General features: G+C 40.0%; 1 protein-coding gene across 3 annotated transcripts in view; it reads left to right on the plus strand.

Annotated features, from left to right (window-relative positions):
* ZMIZ1 (zinc finger MIZ-type containing 1) overlaps positions 1–22,597 on the plus strand; it is a 170,070-nt gene that overhangs the window by 51,514 nt on the left and 95,959 nt on the right. The gene's annotated exons all lie outside the window — the stretch shown is intronic.

Raw genomic sequence — 22,597 nt, forward strand, 5'->3', positions numbered from 1 at the left:
CTTCAGTTTCACTTGGTTACCTTTCCTAGGTGGGGTAAGGTAAGGAGAGAGGGAGCAGCTGTTTGAATGTGAGTGCTTCCCCTTCTCTGCTGAGAGAGCTGGACTCCTGCCAAGGGGGGTAACAACAGCTCCTCTTCTGGGTATCTCCCACGTAATCCTCCTCTCTCCCATAGCAGCTCATCACCCTGTTACAGGTCAAGAGTATGGCGTGTTAGATGAGCTACTGCAACAGCCAAAGTAGTGTATAGGGAGTTAGAGGAGGGCAGCATCCTTGCAGGGTGGAGAGAAGCTACTTGTGTGGTGGAAGTCAATTGTTGCTGCTGAAGAATCAGCAGGGCCATGAGATGTCCCAAAAGATAGTCCAGCCCAAACTGGTGAGCTCAATCTAAGGCATTTCATCACTTCAGAAAGGTGTCATTTTTGGTAGTGTGACAATAAATATAAAATCCTGGAGACAAGATAAAACTGGTCAACTTAGAAGGTGTGACACAGGCTCGGATTTGTTATGTGAAGCTACTTTATATTAATGACACCTGTGTTATCATTACTACAGTTTTGCAGGGGACAACAACAGAACCCCCCTTTTTATGCTTTAAGTATGCAGCCTTATTTTTGTTAACAGCCCAATTACTGAAGTTATGGCCAAAATATCTCTGCACTAAATTTCAGGTGTGATCTTTTCACATCAACAAGAGGAAGTGTCCTGCGTGCTCTGTGGTTGCCTTCCTAGCATCTTTTTGCAAATGCTTCACCTGTGCCTTTCCTCCTAACTCCACTGTGTCCAGGATACTCCAGGAATTAAAGGCAAAATTGTATATGTGGCATGCATGATCTTATTTGCTTCTGCCTTGCCAGGACAGAAGTAACACTTCTTCAGAACCTTCCTGTCCTAGAGCTGTTGACAAATTTTGAAGGTAGTTGCCATCACCCAAGGAGCTTTCTCATGAAGGTACTATAAATTGTCTTTTCTGCCAGCTATCATCTCAGCCAGCAAAGCAGGGAAAAACTCAGGCCTGAACAGTGGATTATTGCCCATCTTTCTTTGTAGGGTATTCTTTGGTTGCATCCCATGTGTCTCCCTAAAATCATGATTTAATTAATTTAAATAATATTCCTTTGCTGGTTTTATTTCTGAGGTTTAATTTTTTTATGACAGAGTCATATCTCCATATTCCATAAAGTAAACAGTATTAAACTGTCAAACAATATYCAAATCACTCATCTTGATAACAGAAGGATTGGGGCAGGAGGTCGGAGGGAACACAGTCATTTTATACACAGAGGTTGTCTAAATGGATAACAGGTTGCAGCAGAACCTGTAATAAAATTGCTTAAGTGAGCCAATTTAGCTATGATCAGAGCACAGTACTGGAGGTTTTGAGTTACAACTGTGGCTTCATTGAAGACTCATCTCTGCTTTCTTCACAGCCAGCTATCTGGATTTCCTTTCTTGCTTCCATTTGGTGCTTCAGAGGGAAGGGAATGGCTKTTGGAGCCCGAGTACAATCTGTTTGCATGAAGGACTTTGAAATCCTTGTTTGGAATGACCACAACTATAAACATGTATAAGAACCATCAGTCAAAGAGAGGAAACAGTCATTTACCAACTACCAGAGTTTTTTGAGGAGCAAATCCATTTCCCAGTCTTCATCCTCTTCCTTTCATAGTCTTTTCTTCCTCTAGGGTTGCTGTTTAGGGATAGTTAAGTCTATGCAGTACAGTCTGCCTTTTGTACATGTGTTTGAGAGAACAGGGGCATGAGGGCATCCCAGGGACTGTAAGAACAAAGCAAATCTCTAGTCTTAAGTGCTTGTGGCAAAGAACCATCCAAAGCTTACGTACATACAGGGTCTATGCAGTATGGAGTACTCCCGCTACTGGTGAATAATTTTCTCATCAAAGAGGCTAATTGCACATTCTTATTAGAGAAACTAATGTTGAGTAGCTACAAAAAGCATTGCTTTCTGACCTTTAAAGCTGTTACCTCCAGGGCAGAGTGAAGCAGGATATTTGCCTCACTATCGACTGTGACATTTCTGTCCTAAAAATAGATCACTACAGTCCCTTTCTGTTTCAAACGGGCACCCTCTGTGAGTATATCGTATTCACTCAGGTCCTGATTTTCAGAAGTGCTGGGTAGCTAGAGATGTCAACTGGAATGCTAAAGCCCTAAAATTGGGCATATAAAGTGAAAAAAGAGGAAGGAAAACACTATTTTCATTTGCTGTGGTACAGAAAATCTTTTCTCTGAAAATCTTTTGCTTAATCTGAGTGCACTGAGTTCAGAGGAGATTAATCCACTTAGAGGATCCTTCAGCAATGGAAAGTGGCTACACAAATCTATGTAAACCAAGGGATCTTTTCTATCTCCTTGATTTACATAGTTAAGAGTTATTATGTTCTTAGCTACAAGCATATGGGTTTATTCTGCACCATGACAAATATTATAGCTTAATAGCACACTTACTATGAGTATTTTAATCATATAAGATAGATATTTACTCATACTTCTTATATTCTATTGATGTCTTTTATACTGTGGATGAATATTGATTATATTTATGATGATGATTGATTAGATTTTTATTTTTGCACATGGTTTGCTTCTATGCAAAAATCAAGAACTTTTATGAATATATTCCATTTCCTGCTAGTTTTGGTGAGTGTATAAAGCACTAAATTTAAGTTTATACCAGGGTGATTGAAAAATATTAATGAAATCTAAGAATTTTGCAATGTATTTCATTTATTTTCTGACCAGCCTTGTTAGGGTCACCCAAGGCAATGCAGGCATATTTGCCTGTCCTAATTAATCAAATCCAGGCTGACCTTTTGTGTGGATGAGTGGCCCCATTGGTATCAGTATTAAATCATAACATATGGAAGTTATAGTCTGAATTCTTGGCAGGTATTTGACAGGAAGGCTTTGTATCATGGGAATACCAAGAATTAATCTTTACAACAGAAGAAACTCTTTTTTCAGTAGGACATTTAGCCTGGGCAGGCTGACACAGTTAAAGACATGGGCTAGAGATCAAGTTCCCTCTTACTAAAGCTGTTAACCTACCTACATGTTAGTCAGATCACAGGTTAAATCACTTGAAGTCCTGATGGTCCTTCAGTGCTTTCACAGAACACTTCACCTGCTTTTGACGTTTGAGAAGACATGTTTCCCCTAAATGCTCTGGGAAAGAATTGACACACCTTTCCAGCTCAGAGCAGCGCAAAGAGCTGTGTCAGAGCCCTTTGGAAGTGCTTAGAAAACACTGTGGAGAACCAGCAAGAGCACAGTTCCTCAGGGAAGATGTAAATGCTGTAGAGTATAGCCATTCATACAGCTGGGAGTGTAGGTAAACACAAATGCTTGTGTGGGTCTACCAGTTACCTGCATAGAGGACACCTTTAGTTGAAGATATGTACAAATCAGCTGTGGGACTGATCATTTCTGTTAGCTTGTCATCTCAGAACTGTCTACTTTTCTTTTTGGAATGGAGAGGAAGGAGAAGCAATTAATGTGCTGTAGAGACACATGGTCATCATTTCAAACCCACCAACATTATTATACCTACTGCTTCCTATAATACTACAAGTGTGTCATGGAAAGTCTGTAACTTTTGAGCTGAAGAAACACATTCTTCACATTATTAATTTCCCACAGTAGCAAAGGGAACTTTTGGGTTCTTCTTTTGGAGAGAATGATAAGATCTAATTGTTTTGCCATAATAAAGTGCTTAATAAGAGCTACTTCCCCACATCCCCCTTTTTTCAGGTCAGTGTGGCACATTCCAATCTGTGTTTGCTTCAAGGCACATGAAGAATCCCTCATGTAGGGGGAGGGTGGTTTCATCACACTGTARTGCACAGACATTAAGCCATTTACTTTCTTCAAATACCCCAGTTATAGAGTCTTCGTGAGGATTCTGGATCCCCACGCACACACGCACACACTCCAAAACTGCAGCACTCTTTGTTTTTCCACCACAAATGAACTGAAACCCATAATCTCAGTACCAAGCAGAAGTGATTAAAATAGTGTAGAACAGATGGCTTAAAAGCTGCCAAAGATTGAGTCTTTTGCTAATTTGTTTCTTGAAACAACCACATTAGTTCTTTAGTCGGCTTTGAGTGGACCATYGTAACTCACTGGAGAAGAGGGTGAGCGCTTGTTTCTCTGTCTTGGGCTGCTCCTTAATAGCAATTAATTCATTTAAGCTATTTTTACTTTTTCAAAAGATCTATATGTGCTACAGATTGAGGTAATGCATCATTTTCATGCAAGACAAAATGGAAACTTGCCACAGATCTTTAAACAACATTTTCCCTGTTTCTTGGAAATTTTGCTACTTTATTTGGGTTTTGTTCCCTGGAGGATGGAGACAAAAGTTCCAGTTTATAGCATTTGGAGAATCCAGATGCCACAGTACTTTAAAACAGTACGAGTTTCACATGTTGAGGATGTGTGAGCTTGGTAATCTGTACACATTGGTTCATAAAGAGAAGTTTCTAGACAGTCTCATGGTCCTCAGGCCTCATACAAAGCTATCAGCAATAGGGTTGCTTTCCCTACTTTTCCAGAGGAGCAGCTGACTTGCATAGAAAGCTTAAGATGAAGTGACTTACAAACAGTATGGGGCCTTATCTTACCCAAAGCACATTATGAAATCGTATTTTCCTCTTTTGAGCTACCCTGGGTTTTTTTCTTTTTCTTTTTCTTTTTTTAGCTGTAGTCTGTATTTTAGACCAAAGGAACATTTTTACTACAGAGCCAAGACATGTCAGCTATATGAGTGAATATATTACAGCAGAACACAGCATACTTGCCTCTATTCTTTCACTTCTACCATGGAGCCGCTCCAGCATTTTTGTAGGTCGCAAATTCTGAAAAGTTCTTTTGATGTTCCTAAGTATCAGTAGTTTACCAGTGCTGCTTACAGTATATTTTAMATAGCAGTTCATTGCTTTCAGTGAGTAGATCAAAAGGTTTGGTTTCCCCTCAAGGAACATTTAAGGGATCAGTTTTGTGGACTTAGAAAAAGATTTACTGGTCACTTACTATTTTTATGAAACCTTAGGATTTTCCTGTTGTTGTACAAACCYTGTATGAGCTCAGCTCTTGCCATTTTGGTGTCTTGACCCTAATTAATTTTTAAGTTTTCAAACAATGGCCTTCCTGATGAAATAACATATATTTTTACATATTTGGTAATGCAAAAGGTCCCAACCTTCACATTCCTGTTGGGAATAGAATGTTATCTGTGTACAACTCACTGAAAAATGACTTCTAAAGGAGGGCAGCAAAACCAAAATGCATTTGTATTTTTATTTTTACGTGCTTTTAATTTAGAAATTTAAGAACTCTGATTACTGTAGATGGTGCTCTGCTTAAGCAAAGCAGTTTTGAAAAAGAGAAGTCTCACCAAATTGTCTGTATAACTGAATCTCGTGGCATCTCCCCTCACATTCACGGGAACTGTTCTYTCCCACCACCTCGGTTCCTCTTTTTTCTCTTCCAGTGCAGCAGCTGCCCTAATAGAAAAAGCTCAGCTGAATACTCTTTCTTATCTAGGCTTTTCTGTGCAGTAACGATCCTGGCCTCTGAAAGACGTAACTAGAAATAAGGAAGCAGCCTGGTTGCTCAGGCCTGGGGAGCAGCACCAGCAATACTTTTGCAAGTGAGTTAGAGAATTGTATTCTGGGGAGCCTGTCCCCTGGCCCTTCTTGGTGGAAGGCATTAGGTGTTGTATATACTGCAGCTGCATTCACTAAACCTGAATTATTRCAGTTCGCCTGAGACCCACTAGGACTGAGCAACCTTTCATCTTCTAAATATTTACTCTGTTTTGCTTTGTTTCCCTAAAGGATTAAAGGCTTGATACTAAATTGTTTTTGATTCTCGATTTTTTCCTCTGGGGGATGCAGTGTCTCTTCCTGGTCAAATGATGGTTAGTCAGTCAATGGACATTATCTCTCTTAAAGTACCAATTTTTTTCTAAAGTAGAGGGAGTCATACTAGGGGTAGAACAAGGATTTTGGTGGTTCACTATTGAAACTTCTGTTTTTGTTTATTTTGTTAATTCTCCTAAATACACAGTCTAGGAAGTGACATACTTGCATAYATTTTTAATTTCCTCTAGGCTTTGTGTGGTCTTCATCCAGCTTCTCAGATGTTGGCTGCAGATGTTTAAAATCACTTCCTCCCAATTAAACATCTGCTCTGAAATGACAAAGTGTAAGACCACATATGTCTGAAGGGCCAATGTATGTGAAAACAGTTTTTGTTAGTAGACATATCGGAAATTTTCTCCTGTGCCTTACCTTTTAGTGCACAGACGGTGAGAAATTGCTCTGCTCGTTGAACTCCACGGGGGAGACTGAGTGGTGGTTTTAAGTGTGCTTTGAAAACTGTTTCTTTTTGCTGGTTGTCTGTGCAAATCTTTTGGATGACTCTTACTCAAGGATGTAGTTTGCTCTACTATTTAAGCAATATTTGTTGTCACTGTTGAAGTCTTAATAGAGCAAAAGTAGTGATGTGTGCTGATTTGGTTTTTTAACTATTTAGTCAGAGGGATTGTGACAAAATTCTAAGTTTTCTAAAATTTGGTACAGTGCACCTATCATACCAAAGTAAGATTTATATGGCCAATCTGATCATTCCATGCCTAATGGTCTGCCTTGAATGGCAGAGTGAATGTATGCAAGAGGCATACTCACAATGAATTAGTAGTAATGATAACAGCATCATGCCTTGGAGAAGAAAAATGATGAAAATGGTAGAAATATTTTTTTTTGGTTGACAGAGGTAAAATACTGAACATTGACTTCAGGTAGAGGTAAGGAAAGAATAAAAAAAGTGTTTCTGAAGAAGTCAGAGAAAAATCTTAATTTTATTCTATGAGGGAGAAACCGATAAAAAGCTGACAGTGAAAAAGAAAAACCTTTGCATGTAGAAGTTCAGTTTTGCACTGAAGAATTTGTCTGCTGGCAAATTAACTTGAAATAAAATGTGTATGAGGGGAGTTTGTGTGTGTGTACGTTGTTGACACTTTGTGGTGTCAGTTGAGAAGATTCTATATTGTGTTACTTCTTTTGTTAATTCTTGGTCTGCAGAGGTGCAAATGGGTTATAAAATAGTGATGACCCATCACTTTCTGCATCTGTCCTGAAAGTAACCATTTTAAGGATTTTTATTAAGCAGAAAAAATAATTAAATGAATTAAAAAATTCCAAATTACWGGCAAGGAATAACATTTCGTAGATGTAACCTTCTAATTATGAGCTTCATAGGCATTAAGTGACGGATGTGAAGTGAGATATTTTCCAAAAATAYAATGTTTCTCAAAGCAGAATCTCTAAGTATGAATTTTTATAAAACTGGACAGTGGTAGCATGAGCAAAAGATTGGCAAGCTTCTTTTTGTAACCATGCCAATGGGTTCAAAAGTAATTTAGGACAGAACAACTTAACTAGGCACTACCTGTTTTAAGTCCTTTACCTCTTGATGAAGATTGATTTCAAAAGGGCTAAATTCAAGATAAAGGAGTTTGGTGATGCAGGCAGGCGAGCTGAACTGTGACCAGCGCACTCGCTTTGTATATGCCGCTGAACTGCTACTGATGGTAACAAGATAACCTGGGCTATAGCAAAACTCAAGCTATAGCAAAAGGTCTCTTATTCAAGTTAAGAAAATCTGGACCTCAGTTATTGCAGTCCCATCCTTGATTATAATGATACATCTGTTTTAAAAGAAAAATAATTCACTCCTGGCCTGCTTAAATGTATACTATTCGTTTTTTAAACAAGCAATTAAAAAACTTACTTTCTTGCCTTAGTCTATTCATTAGGTACCTAAATTGGCTGTGCTCAAAGTATTTTCTCTCCTAAGAAGGTGGCATCGTCTGCCTCAGTCATCAAAGAAGAAAGTGCAACACTTGTCAAAGGGTCTGAAGTAACCTTCTCTGGTGACCTGAGGCAGTGTTTCTGGGTTGTGGTGTTGATAATATTCACTTGTGCCTGTGTCAGAGCCACGGCACACAGTTTGAACGTCCTTTCTTTGAAGACTTTGCGACTGAACCAGCCAGGACAGACGAGGGTAGAGGATGGCAGGAGTTAGAGGGCGATGAAGGGCTGAGGCACAGGTTTACACTGAGTTGCCCTCTCAGAGAACTGGGAATTGCTGTCTGGAGTCTGCCAGCTGCCTTGATCACACAGTCATTTTTTTGCTACTGCTATCGAGGAGAGATGGGATAAAGAATTTACTGTAGTCTTGAGGCTTCCTACTGGATTTGACATCTCCTCCTTAAAAGTGATGAACATCCTGTGGAAATGAGCAACGTTAATTCAGTTATAAGAGCTTTTGGACTAAATGTAATTTACCACTGTGAGTTCTTGTCCGAGAGCAGTCAGAAACCAGATTTAACAAGACATCTCAGTTCAAGGATCCTGCTTTTATGAGAACTGGTTCAGAGCAAGGCCTTCAGTGACAGAAAACCAGCAGGAGAAGTGTCAGTTTTCTCTGCCGAGGATACGTATGGGAGAGCGAGCGCGTGGGACGTTGCAGGCAGGGTAGCTGTTCAGTAGGCAGCGCGCGAGGGGGCAGCTGGGCCGCGGGAGCCCGCGCTGCACAGCTGTGCCCAACCCTGCGCCCCTCGGAGCCGGGAGACCCCCACCTGCTGCCAACCAGCCCTGTCAACAGCCCTCCTGGCTCGTTTATTCCCTAAAAAGAGGACAACGGTGGATTTACTCTTACACGCCTATATAACCGATTAAGTTCCTGTGCTGAACTCCTCCCAAACAGGGCTCAGATTGCAGCACAGTGACTTCTTCTCTCTTTCTCTTCCCAGCGCTTACTGTCTGTGTGAATATAATCAGACTAAGCAGTGTGCTGTATTGGGGGTTGGGTCCTGCTTTTATTTAGTAAGTTTATGGGCATCAGTGTCTTCTCTTCTACGTCTCTGTTTCTTTTATTTACAAAGGTAGACCGGGAGGTGTGCCAGCTTAGTGGGAGGGTTTGGTCTGGCCCGCAGCAATGCCCCAGGGCCGGTCCCCGAAGCCCCCCCTGCTGTCAAAAGCTTTTCTTTCCCCACACTGCTGCTCCTCAGCTCTGCCCTGCTGCAACGCGGTGGCAGCGGCAGCCCGTGTCTTGGTTGCTTGTTCAAAGGGCACCACTTGCTATTCTGCTGGTTAAGTGCAAGAGTTCAAAAGGCTGTGTGGATTTTCCTTCCAAACTGCAGTCCAGGTTTGAACTTTTTTGCCAGTTTGCATTACAGCTGGCTGACATAGTCATCCTCACTAGCAGGTTTAGCAAAAGTACAGCAGCAGCGTTTTTCTCACGCCTTTTTTCTTAYCTGCGCATCCCTCTGCCTGGAGGGATGACTACACGAAAAGCACATTGGTACTTAAATATCAGTTCTGTAATCTGATGTAATTATTTAGAGAATGTTTTAATGTTTTTGAAGAGGTCAGCTATCTCAGTCTGAAAGTTATGTTACTTTATCTGAAATTAACATAAATATTCTATAAGAATCATGTAAATCATCTTCTACCTCTTAGTAGATTTAGGGTTATTACTTGCCTTCCTCTGGAGTTCTGTAGGGATTCATGTCTTCTTTCTTTCCTACTGAATATCCATAAATCATTCTTGCTTTTACATGAGGGAATATCCAAGTGTAAGAATTTAGGTGCATTTTTAAAGATAAAAGTTGACAATTGTATTGAATGTTCCTGTTATGATGATATTCTAGTCTTCCTTAGGTCTCTGGGCAAAAGCATAGCTCCAGTGATTAGTCATAGTAATATTAATTACATTGGACCTGTACTTCTTCAGCCTAGCTGATGTCCCCCTGTGGCACCTGTGATGTTTAAAAGACAAAACAAGACGTTAGTTTGATCAGTGTTCTTTCTTGCTCATCATAAACTGATGGGAGATTTACATGTTTACTCCCCGAGTATAGAAACTATTTGCATGTGCTTTCTTCTTGCATTTTTAAGTAACTTCAAATGTAAGGCCATCTCATTTTTCTTCTGACTGATCTGTTCCTTTATCTTGGAAACCATATTCAGTAGGCTAGATCAAGCTGCAAGAGAAAAACTGTGTGGGGGTTTTTGGTTTTTTTTTTAATATGGAGACTGATGGATAGAGATACAGGTTGACAGAGGTGAACTGGGCCTGAAGTTTTATCRTATATGGGTTCCCCTGGAAGCCATTAAAAGAACTGACCAGGAGTCAGCACCTACTCTTATCCTTCCTAAAATGTTTTCCCTACATGAATTGCTACAAAACATGAGGAAAAACTGAAGTAAATCCTGGCTGCATTCATGGAGAATCCAAGAAAATCTCTCAGTTWCCTTGATGTGGAAAAATAAAATTGTGCTTTGGATTTAGAACAGTCTGATTATAGTGTACCAGGARATGGTTTGCAGTTAGTGGTACATGTGTGCGTGAGACTAGGAGCACAAAAGTGATTTATTAAGGATTGTTGAGGAGCCAGGATACTCTCTCTCCCTTCCTACCCCTTCTGCACATATGAAAAATAAGTGAGGAACCAACTTTGTATTTCCCTACATCTTTATCCTCCTTATTTCCAGGAGTGTAAGATTTAAAAGACTGTTAGAAGACATGTAAGTCTTCTCAATTTGCTGAAGCCTTCTTTTCTCTCTTCTAAAGGATGAAACTGTTGAGGAGTGATATTGAAGGTTATTAACTTTCTGTTCTAGTTTTGTGAAGGCAGTTTCCATTTTTACCTCCCCCCCCGCCTTAATTTTGATACAGGAGTGTATGGCAGACCCCGTTATTCTGATCAAATCCAGAGCGTGAGATGTAGTGCACTGAACTTCACTGCCTTTCCTGCAGTAGAGTTAAGAGCTGCCATTAAATCCCGGAAAGGGATGGCAGATGAGAGTGGAGATAGTGCTAAAATGTAAAACCTCATTTTGTCTGGACTATAAATATTACAATTATAGACCTTCACCCAGAATAATGCCTTTAAGAAGGGAATGGTGATTCAAGGCAAGAGAAAGGCAATTCGGAGAGGACATCCTCCGCATGAGAAAGTAAGAGTAGAAATCATTTTGATGAGATCTGTGGTGTTACAGGATCTTTTTGYATTTCCTTCTGGAAGTACCTGCCTCCTGATGGTTTAGTATCTCCAATCTCACATGACAGAAAGTATTTTGAGCCTCAATGAGGCTAATTATTTGTTAATGTTGAAGTGTATTCCTGTAAGTGTAGGTCTTCTATTCCCTTCCCTGAAGTAAAAAGGAATGCAACTTTTGTAACTTTATTTCCTCCTCCTTTACTCAAAGCAAATTGTTTTGGCTCTACTGTTCTTCTCTTTGTAGGTGTGGCTGTATACTATATCTTTTTAAAAAAGATTGTAAACACTGCGCAGTGGTTTCCAAATAACAGTCCTCCAGGCCAAGAGAAGTGGCCTGCAGAGTAACACTAAAGCATATTAACATTATTTAGATAATCTGCCAGCATTTTTTCATTTAATATATTGCTGATGCACTAGTTGGTGAACAGTTAGGGAGCTGACAGTGACTGTTTAGTCAAAAGTTTAGAACCATGGTGATCCAGGCCAAGGTTCCCAAAGCTGACTACTGCTCTGTGGTTCCTCAGTTCTTGGATGTACGACTGGAAGTATGTTAAAGGTGCTTAACTTTTAGCCAGAGGAAATTCAGCCCTTTGAGAACGCTTAACTGAGGCTCATATTCTAAAATCAAGGTATCCAAAATTTTTTATTTCTTTTCAGAGTCTTAGCCAAATTATACTTTCTCATTTAAGTCAGTCTCACTATATCTGAAGTTTCACTTCAGCTTTTGTAGTCAAAGGGGAGATGCTCCAGTGTGTATTCTTAAGTACTTTGAGAAATTAAAAGAAATTAAGTACAAGTGATTAGAAATACGGATGTCTAGTGAAGCTTCCATAAAATATGTTCAGCTCTAATGTTCACTTACCACTGCATTTAAATGTGAAACAAAAAGCAAAGTCACATTTTCAGCTTAAGGGAACATGCAGAATTTRCTGCAGAATGAATGAGAAGTTCTGCTTTTACTTTGAAGGCTTCATTAAAAAAAAAAATCCTGATGAAGCCTTCCCTCCTAAAACTTTTGTCTTGAACTGTTTGATTCTCAAATGTTTCAGACATGGACAATCAGCCCATCAAGGCAACGTGTTGTATATATTGGACAGGAAAAATAATCTGATGAATGTCAATTAACAAGAGGGCAGTTCTGTCATTCACAGTAGAAGTGCAAGGATGCTTGACTTGATCAAGTTATTTCAAAGTGTCTGTTATGGACAAGACTTCTTTTTGGTGCCTATGAATCATTAAAGCACTACTCTTGTGAAACTCTCCATGCAGTGTTGCTGGAGAGACATAAGAAATAGTGTTAAATGCTAATGGATAGTTTCCAGGTTATGGAGTAATGTATATTTTTGTAACTATACTATTAATGCATATTCTTGAAGTGTAAATTATTTAACAGATGGATGAAGTTATTAAAAACTCCGAACTATGAACTTCAGTATTTCTCTATATTCAGATATGGGAAAACTTTTTTTTTCCAGCTCCTAATGAGCTTATCTGCTGTTTTATGAAACTAGAAATTCATTATATTAAAGAAAAGAAACTTATTAGGTCTTTTGTCACGTTCCCTATGTAGAATTGTTCCTTTTGTTAGATTTCCTGCGGTTGTCAACAGCGTATTTTTAATCATATCAGGCAATGGATCCTTCAACATTTTCTTTTGGAGGTTATTCCAAACTCTGCATAGTCTTAGTTTTAACATCTTTCTTTGCCTAAGCGGATCTAACCTGCAGCATATTGGCCAAAATGGCCAAYGTGAATGTTTCTGTGCTGCTCTACCACCTGTCTATCTTGACCTTCTGGAGGAAAGGTGGAAGGTGCACATTTAATTTACCACAGTAGTTTGCAATAGTCATAGTAAACATTATTCATTTTAAAGAAAGCATTGGTAATGTGTTGCCTTCTAATTTTGTCTCCTGCGTTAAATGTAGTTACTGGARACTTCGCAATAACTATAGTTGTTGGAAATACACCGTTCTTTTATTTTATCACTGCATTGTGGACTAAAGCCTATTTTAGATTATAGTCCATTTCCTGGAAAGAAATTTTCCATGGTGAAGTTCTGAAAAGCCTTTTAATTTTGCATTTATTTGTAAAGGAGCAGATCCCACATGACAGTTGATCTTTATTATCAATTAAAGGAAATTAGCCTTCACTGAGAAGAGCTTCTGAAGCAAGGGGGAGGTAGTTCAGCAGTGACAGAACACAATACAGGAGTCCCTGAGACTGCAGCAACAAACCCAGTTCTGGACTCAGAAATCACAGAACGGTTGGGGTTGGCAGGGACCTCTGGAGATCATCTAGTCCAACCCCCCTGCTCAAGCAGGGTCACCTACAGCACATTGCCCAGGATTGTGTCCAGATGGCTTTTGAATATCTCCGAAGATGGAGACTCCACAGCGTCTGTGGACAACCTGTTCCAGTGCTGTCACCCTCATAGTAAACAAGTTTTTCCTCATGTTCAGACGGAACATCCTGTTTTTCAGTTTGTGCCTGTTGCGTCTCCTCCTATCGCTGGGCACCACTGAGAAGAGTCTGGCCCCATTCTCTCTACACCCTCCCTTCAGATATTGACAAGACATTGATAAGATCCCCCCTCAGTCTTCTCTTCTCCAGACTGAAGAATCACAGCTCTCTGAGCCTTTCCTCATATGAAAGATGCTCCAGGCCCTTAATCATCTTAGCAGCCATTCACTGGACTCTCTCCAGTAGCTCCATGTCTCTCCTGTATTGGGGAGCCCAGAACTGGACACGGTACTCTCACCAAGGCTGAGTAGAGGGGAAGGATCACCTCCCTTGACCTGCTGGCAATGCTATTCCTAATGCAACCCAGGTTATCATTGGCCTTCTTGGCCACAAGGGCRTGTTGCTGGCTCATGGTCAACTTGTTGTCCACCAGGACTCCCAGGTCCTTCTCCGCAGAGCTTCTTTCCAGCAGGTCAGCCCCCAGATGAAATAGTCAATAGTGATGTACTGAAGCTAATTGTCCCTGCAAAGAAGAAGGGTTTACAGTCTCTGGTGTAATAATATGATAATACTCCTGTATGGTTTTGGGGACTAGAGTCCGAATCACAGTGCAGCACGGCAGTCCTGCATGGGTGCATGTCAGCAGCTTGTGACTCTTTGTAGTACACTCCATTGCAAGGTATGGACTTGCTCTTAGTCTTGTAGTAAACTAGATCTATGCTAGAAATCCTCTAGTAAAGTAAGGCATATGTGTTTTTGTACATGCCAAAAGCCCTCTTTTAGTGAGGTCATGTAATCCTTTGATTGTGAACCTAATTTCAGTGGAGAGCCAATATAAGCAGTAGTAGGCATAGCCTCTTGCCAGGCTGAACTGTGTCTACACTGGTAGGAGCTGCCAATATAGCTCTTCTGTATGACTGTTCTGCTAAATACTTCTTGGTGCAGATTAGGTCTTAACAACTTTCAGCCTCATTTAGAGAAATATATGTATTACATTAAACAGAAATATGCAGAATAAAGATGGTAAAAAGAAAAAATCTAAAATGTGGATGTAGCTTTTTGGTAGGAATGTGCTGGACATTTGCTGACTGTTTYAGGGATACTTTTGTGTTGTGTGGCAATAATATGTTTTGGTAACTTGTTGTTTTGCTGTTCTCAGCTTCTTTGAACCACAAGCTGTGGTGCTGAAAAATGAAACATAGTTTAAGAGGGATTAAAAGCTCTTCATGAATCCCTCTATATCTATATATAGATATCTGTAGTTATCTATAGTGCATGCTCTTGTACTTTGTTTATCTATTGTATTTTCATGGTGAAAAAAAAATACAATCAATGATTTTATTTGAGAACACACAATTGTACTGTATATATAAGGGTGACACTTCTTAAGTTTTAGTAATAGATGGTGAAGGGTTAAAAATCTGAGGTTCTGTTAATATAGGGAAATGCTGACACAGGTTCTTCAGTCCTTTTCCTGACAGAACACCCATCTTTAATTTGCTTGTCTCTTTACCCATATAACATTGTACATCTGTCCTTGAAAACAGCTCTTGCAGCATGAGCGTAGCCAGTGGAGTCAATTTAGCAGAGGTTGCTGTCTGTGTCCTAGCAATGCAGGCAGACAGCCTGGAGCTATGACTTATAATCAGCTAAACAGGTATATGAATAATTACTAAAGAGAGAGGCCTGTGTTAATTGCTGTTTTTAATCTTGTTCTCATAAATTGTTACAGAATTATTTCCCCCCAGCAATAAAATGCCAAAATGAATATTTTTCTCATATTCTAAGTAATCTAAATCTGGATTTAGAACATTTTCATTTTTAAGATCCTTGCCAATACTTAAGCATACACATGCTCCCTGAGAGTACTTTATATCCACTTTAAAGCTTTGTTCCACTGCCAGCGTGGTGGAAGGAGACATCACGCTGGAAAGAGAGTGAGGGCCAAAGAACTTGGAGTTGAGTGAGGCCGGAGTTAGCCAACTTGTGAAAGAAAAAAACGAGATTACACTGTTGTCTCTCTTAAAATTATTATCTGCTGAAACTGCTGTTTCCTTGGTATATCTGAGCAAAAACCCTTCCTTTTCAGACCATTTCCTTTCTCCTGCAGTCCCTGTATATTTGATTATCAAAACAGACAAAACAATAAAGATCTCACTAGTTCTATCTTGTTGTTGCTAATTCAGTAATCTTCCGCAGAAAGTGGGAAAAATTAAGAGATGCTTATAGACATTGTTTAGGGTATGGGGGAAGAGTGACAATGACTGCATTTGGTCTGCACCAAGAACATTTTGCCTTATTAGGCCACTTTGTAAGCAAAACTGTACTGTATCTGACAGTCCGCTAAAAATAACTCTGTATGGCTTTCTGGCAGACTGATATGAAAAGTGTATGATGATGGTACATAGATTTGTTTAAATACAAAGCTAGAAACATGAACTAGACTCCAAATGATGAATGTCTTTGTTTTCCAGAATGGAAGCTTTCCAAGACAGTGGTGCAGAGCCACCAGTTTGTAACTTTTCTTTCAATTTGTGACTTTGGATCAATTTTTTCTTTTTTTTTTTTTTTTCCCCCCCACCCTCATACTGCTCCCTCTCACATTTTGTATTTGGCACTATTAAAAATCTGTATGCACTTTTGATGGTTTTCTAGACTCCCCAGTTGTCTTGGGGAAAGTGTCAGTCGATGTTATTTTCATAGCTTTTGGGGAATACAAACAAATACATTGCATCTCAGCTCTCCCGTGTGAACGCTCTCACAGTTCACTTGCAGCATCCAAGCGCCTTGCCGTTGAGTCGCCTGTGCACAGAGCGCAAGTACTGTGGAGGATGAAGGATGTATCTTTCCTTTATATCTTTTCTCACTCTGTTTATGTCCTGCTCAGGCTGTTTGTATCACTTATACCTTCTTACTACTGATACCCTCCAGATTATAGTGGATTGTTTTAAAAAGAAAAAAAAAGATATAAGTGAATGGCCTGTGTTTGCTCTCAAACCCGTGCCGGGGCCAGGGGCAGCTCAGGGTGGGCCCCGCTGGCAGGCCTCAGGCTGCGGGGAGGAAAAGCCCGAGCAGCCCTGTCCCTGCGCCGCTTTGGTGGCTGCTCTGGAGTAAGGAGACAGCGGCAGCTGGAGATGAACCCATCTATAGCCTGGAAAGGAGCAATCAAGGGAAAACAGTCATTGAGAMTGAGTATTTTTATGGAGGGTTTATTCTCCTGGACTCTTAATGAGCAATATTGATATAATCGATATTAATGAACTGCATTGATAACAGTCAAAAACTGGTTTTACAATGCCAAGAAAAGTAGAGGAACCTGGCAGGGCTTTCATTTTCCAGCCTTCGGTTTCCTTTACCCCTCCACCTCCCGTCCTTCACCAGCGGCTGCCCTGCTAGTTCCCTGCCTGCTTTCCCTGAAACCTGATTAGGCTGCTGTCTTCAGAGCTGCCTCCTTATCCCCCTTCAAGCCTAAGCAGGGAGAGAGGAGGCTTAGCTGTAATTAACCCATGGCTTGCCAGAGGTGGGGTGGGGCTTCAGCTACAAGTAACTAGGTTCAGTAATAACAAATATTWTGACTCAGAATAAAATCTAAAAAAAATACGTTTTATCAAAATGCGTAGTAAAACTTTATTAGAAATGGAAGTAGGCTAATCCTCATTGCATTTAAAAGTCTTGCTTCATGTATAACAAAATTTTTAATCCTTTGCAGAACATATGAACCTTGAAAAATTAGTATGAAATCCAAAGCATTAGTTGCTCAGATTTTTCCCCAAAGTGTTAACAGCCTTAAGATCTCTAAACTGTATGAGAAAATTGGGCAGTTTGGAAGACCTGTTGTATAAAAAATCTAATTGATCAAAGTTAATGAAAAACATGGAGACATGTTTTAGAAATCCACTTGATTGTACCGTAGTGGAGCAAAATTGGAGCTAGCATGGAAAAAACTTCAGTTAATCTCTGTTTCTATCTAGTTCACTAGAAGAGATGTCACAAACTCCAGGCCAAGTGCCAAGAAAGGCATTGAAAGGGAAGTTGAGCACTGGAGACATTTGTGCCATGCTCCAGTCTACCTATGAATTGGAGGGGAACTATCTGAAAATTATAAAATATCTACAGTTTTGGTTTCTCTGTTTTTTCAGACAGAACAGTAAAGTCCCCATGTCAAAAAAATCTGTTTTTAAAACATTAATTACTATTTGTAGCAAAATAGATATACTAAAAGAAGGGAAGAACTTCATACATTGGATGATATTTGATCTTTCTATAGAGTTTTCTAGTGGCTAAATAGCAAAGGCATGGGGCACGTGTAGTAGCTCTGCTGCTGGTGAAATAGTGCTGGAGACAACTCTAAACTGATGTCATCACTGTGTAGTGATTTTTTATTTCTGCATAGTACCTCTTTGGACTATCATACTACATTACAAATGTGATTTTTCCTTAGTGTACTGTGCCTTATTCTTTACTTCTGCATGGTTTGGTTACTTTTGCCACTCAGTTTTCTTTAAAAGTATAGCTGTGAACAGAATCAAAGATACAAACATGATGTGTGTGGCTTCATTCTGTAATTCTGTATTTTTCCATATTTCATTATAATTGTATAGATCTTTTTGTTTTCCTATTCGTGGTAAAGACATTTAATCAAAAAAGGGAAGGAAGGAAGGAAGGAAATAGAGATTAGAAATTGTGACATTCTGTATTAATAGGTGATTTTAAGGTAGACTTGCTTTTCCAAAGATTATGGCAATTGAGAAAGATTTTTTCACTGCTGTGTTTACAAGTCTGTCCTGAGCCTTTGCATAGTTTTGAAGGAAAGATTTTTCATAATAGAGTAACAAGAATGTGGACATTTCTGTGTTTTTGAATGTTAAATAGAACGTTTCAGAAGACTTTGAGTGTTTCAGTCAGATTGTTGCATGTATCCAAAATGCAGCGTTCTGATATTTCCAGCTACGCAGTCTCTCTAGTTCTTCAAAACATTCTGATAACATGGGAACATGCAAACAACGGTCATGGGCAGCTGAAGAGCAGCCTGAGAAAGGAAAATGCTGTGTTACATTTTGTACCTTTCCTACCTTTGTTCTGTAAAACTTGACAGAGAAGGGGACCAAAGGGTAAGTACTTCAGTCATAGTAAGCTCTGCAATGTAATAATCTTTGACTTAAACAGGAGACAGGACTAAACCACATAAGAGAGTCTTTTTACTTTGCTTTTTACACTGGATTTCCTCTCACACCTCTCTCTGGATGAAGTTGGTTTGATCCTGGAAAAGTGGGTTATGCATGAAAGACATTTGATGAAGAGTCAAAGGTTTTTTGTTTTTTTGTTTTTTTGTTTTTTTTTTTAAAGTACTTCATTGCTTTCTGACTGGGATGCAGCCCTGTGATTTATAACAGCTTCTATTGACTCAGCCTACTGTGAAACATTAGGAAAAATCCACAAGGCCACTGATCCATGTATTCTGTGTATTACGAATATGTAATTGTAAGCCTTTTGAAGGGTTTTTTGAATCCTTTGAATCAATAATAAAATACATACATATCCAGGGCACTAATGCTTGGGCAAATAACCTGCTCTAGACAAATGTTGTAAGGAACTCTCCCACTGCCTTCAGCAGTGCAGCAAAACTCCCATGAATAAAGATTGGTCCTCAAGATCAACCTTTAAATCTTTGGTCATAGCAAAGTTTCATTGCTACAGAGTTATAATATTGCTCAGTTGGCAATAATTGATATTATAGCTACTTGAAGACAATTTCCTTACTCCTTATGTTTTCTTTCTCTAAACAACATTTCTGCTTTCACCTCTACTCACCTTTCATAATGAAATCACACTGGGACATGATGATGTCCCCCGATATTACACAGCATATTTGATGCTGAAGCATCCCAGCTGGGGATTTGATCTCTGCCCTCTGCTGCCCTTCCTTCTTTCTTTTCCTCTTGGTGGTCTGCATCTATGTTACGAATGTTCATGTGTTTGGTTCATTTTTTTTGCAATATCACTGCAGAGGGACAATGAGGGGGAGAGGGGCTACTCCACTTGACCTGGCCACAGATGAGTATCCTGCCATTTATGCTGAGCGATGAAAGGCACCTGAGCATATAAATGCCTGTCCACATCCTTTCCTTGCTCACCGGAGAATGGGTGTTCCATAACCACGCAGGGCTGGTGCACCGCCGTGACCGAAGAATGGACTTCTGGCTTTTTGAAAACACYTTATTTGAGAGAGAAGTGCCTTGGCATGGAGAGCAGGCAAAAAGCAGTAGCGTGTGTATGTGCCGGTGGTGACTGATTTCTGTGCTAAGTAGTGACTGACAGGACTGAGACTTGGGAGGATTCGGACCAGTAATACGCTTGGCTCGGACAGTGTGTATTAAATAGACAAGCTCTGCCTAGGTAGCTGGGACTCCTCTGAAAATCCATTAACTTCTCTCTGTAATCAGCTACAGGGGGCCACATAAACGTCTCCTCTTTCCCCGCGTAGGACTGCATGCTGCTCTGACTCCCCTTGCTCCCCCTCCCCGGTAGGGCTGGGTGTTGCGGTGGCCCCTCGGGAGAGCGGGCGAAACAGGCGGCGAGGCAGGCCCGGCAGGAGGGTCCCCATGGCCTCCACCGCGGCACAAAGCACGGCTGATGCGTTCGCTCTCCAACATCAGCTTTTAAAAGGTGCTTCCCCAGTACGGACCTGCTTCTCCTGGTAGCAGTCGTCTTCAGTGAGTCTTGTTAATAGTTATCACTGCCTGAGACAACCTTCCCTGTGATGTAATTTGACATACTGCTGTCATTGGGGCTTAAACATAGTAATCTTTAAAAATGATTGGGAATTTGCCCTGGAGAAAAAACTGTTATGATTAATTTCTACAAATGATAAACCATTCCTTCTTCAAAATGCTGTATGCTATGAAGTGTGATTTAATCCATTTAACTACAGAGCCTGATGCTTCTGACAACTGTGACTCAAATGTCATCACAGAAAGTGATATTTCAAGTGGCAGGGTGGGATTAGAAACCTGCTGAAGATTTGTCAAAGGAGAAGTAAGTACATAATTTTTAGATAAGTGATTTGTCTACTCTAAACCACTTCCGCTGAAAAGACAGGCAGCTTAAAAGAGAAACTTACTCTGTTACACTAGAAAGTGCATTTAATTGCAGAGGGGAAAAGAGCAATACTCTTATTTATAATGAGAGTTAAAAAAGAAAAAACATAAAATACTGGGGAATACGAGTTTTCTCTATGTAAATAAAATGTTTTTTCTCTAAGAAAACATGATTTAATTGAGGCTTATACAAGGAGGGAGCCAGTCTTGATTTCGATGACCTCTCACTGTCTTATTTCTTGTTGTTGCTTTGTTTGTTTTTTGAAATATAAATAACACTGATAGCTGAAGAACTGTGTGAAAATTTTATGGACTAAAACTTGAAACAAGCACAAAAATGCTCACTGTGTGTGTATCTAGATTTATCTAGAGTTATATTCAATTATAAGTTCCATTCTCAAGTAAAATAAAGAAAAAACTGTCACAGATGTCTTTGAGGCACGATCACGAAGTCTAAACTCAGTGCAGTTACATTAGTTGGGATTACCAACATTTTTCTCATTGCTTTGCCAATCCTGAATAGTGTCATCTAAAACTCATGCTTGTTACTGTCTACTCTGCCTATTTGTGTAATTTACATCTCCTTAAAGCACCTGTCCACTCTGAAAGGTGGTAAGAGTGGTTTCATGAGGTTCTGTGCTTTTCTCTTGTGCAATTGAATCTCAAATTTGATCAACTGCACTTAAAAATAATTTTATATTTGAATTTATTATGTCAGCCCTGTGGATTCACCTTGATCTCTGCGAATGTAGCTGAAGTCTTTCCCGTGCCCTATGGACCACCATGCGGTGGTATGGTATGGTGTGCCATGTGGGTAAAGGCTCTGGAGGCCAAACGCTGGGCTTAGTAACGCCTGCAGCAGCCATATTGGTGAAGAAGTCTTCGCTCRGTCCCACTTGTGCAGCTCTGAGATTGCAGAAGTGCGACCGAGAGTTTGGTTTGCAGTGCTGTTTGCTCTGATGGCTGAGGAGAGAAAGAAAKAACCCTGTCTGACAATCTGACCTTGAGCTGATACTTCAGGAGTGGAAGCTAGTAGAAAAGCACATAGATCTTTTATTTGTTTGAAGTGGATTCACTGAAAAAAATAAACATGAAATCTGACAATGCTTTTTTTAAGGAATCATTTTTCAGAGAAGAGCTGCTCTTTGATATCTGTGATAGGTTGCTGTTCCCATCTGTCATGTTGCCGAGTCTTTCTGCGAAGGTGTTTAAAAAGCATGGTTAAGTGATTGTAAACATTGCAAGGAAAGCTGAGGCCATTTTTTAGCTGAAAGGAATTTTGCTGGATTGCCAGTTTGTTTGGKTTTTTTTAAGCCCTTCTTCTTTTTTGTTTTTTTTTCTGTTTGGTTTGTTTTTTAGCTCCAACTGTAAGCTGGCTTTGCAGTAAAAGGGCCCGGTGCGCCTTTAAGACGTGGAGGTGCATTTGTGAAGGTTGTGCCTGGGAAGGAAGTGGCTATTTACCGCAGGAGGCTGTGTCAGGAAAAGGCTGGTTCTTGGTCGGCCACAACTTAAACTGCCAGTTTTCCCTCTGAGAAGGAAAAATAAATGTCACATTAGCTTCCTGTTTGTTTTTTTTTTCTTTGATATTGTCAACTTAAACCCTTTAAACCGAAGGGCTTATTGAAACAGGCTACATTGTAGCAGAATTTGAAAAGTGAAACTTATTTAAAATGCTTTTATGTATAATTCTAAATTCACAAAGTTGCACGAAAAAGGGTTTTGTTGTTAGGAAGAGTGAATGACAGGCAAAGTTGAAGGTCTGAACTTTAAAATGGGGGGGGGGGAGAAAAAAAAAAGATTCAGGATGCTAAGTGTCCTACGTTAGTCATTCCCGTCGGCACGTTTGACAACCACAGCTCCGATTTCTTCGTGCCTCAGTTTCCCCGTCTGCAGAGCAGGGAAGATGCCTCCTCGCTTGCCGGGAGCGGAGCCTGAACGGGGGCCGAG

This window comes from Apteryx rowi, unplaced genomic scaffold (genome assembly GCF_003343035.1).
Source record: "Apteryx rowi isolate R43461 unplaced genomic scaffold, aptRow1 scaffold_52, whole genome shotgun sequence".
Taxonomy (NCBI): domain Eukaryota; kingdom Metazoa; phylum Chordata; class Aves; order Apterygiformes; family Apterygidae; genus Apteryx; species Apteryx rowi.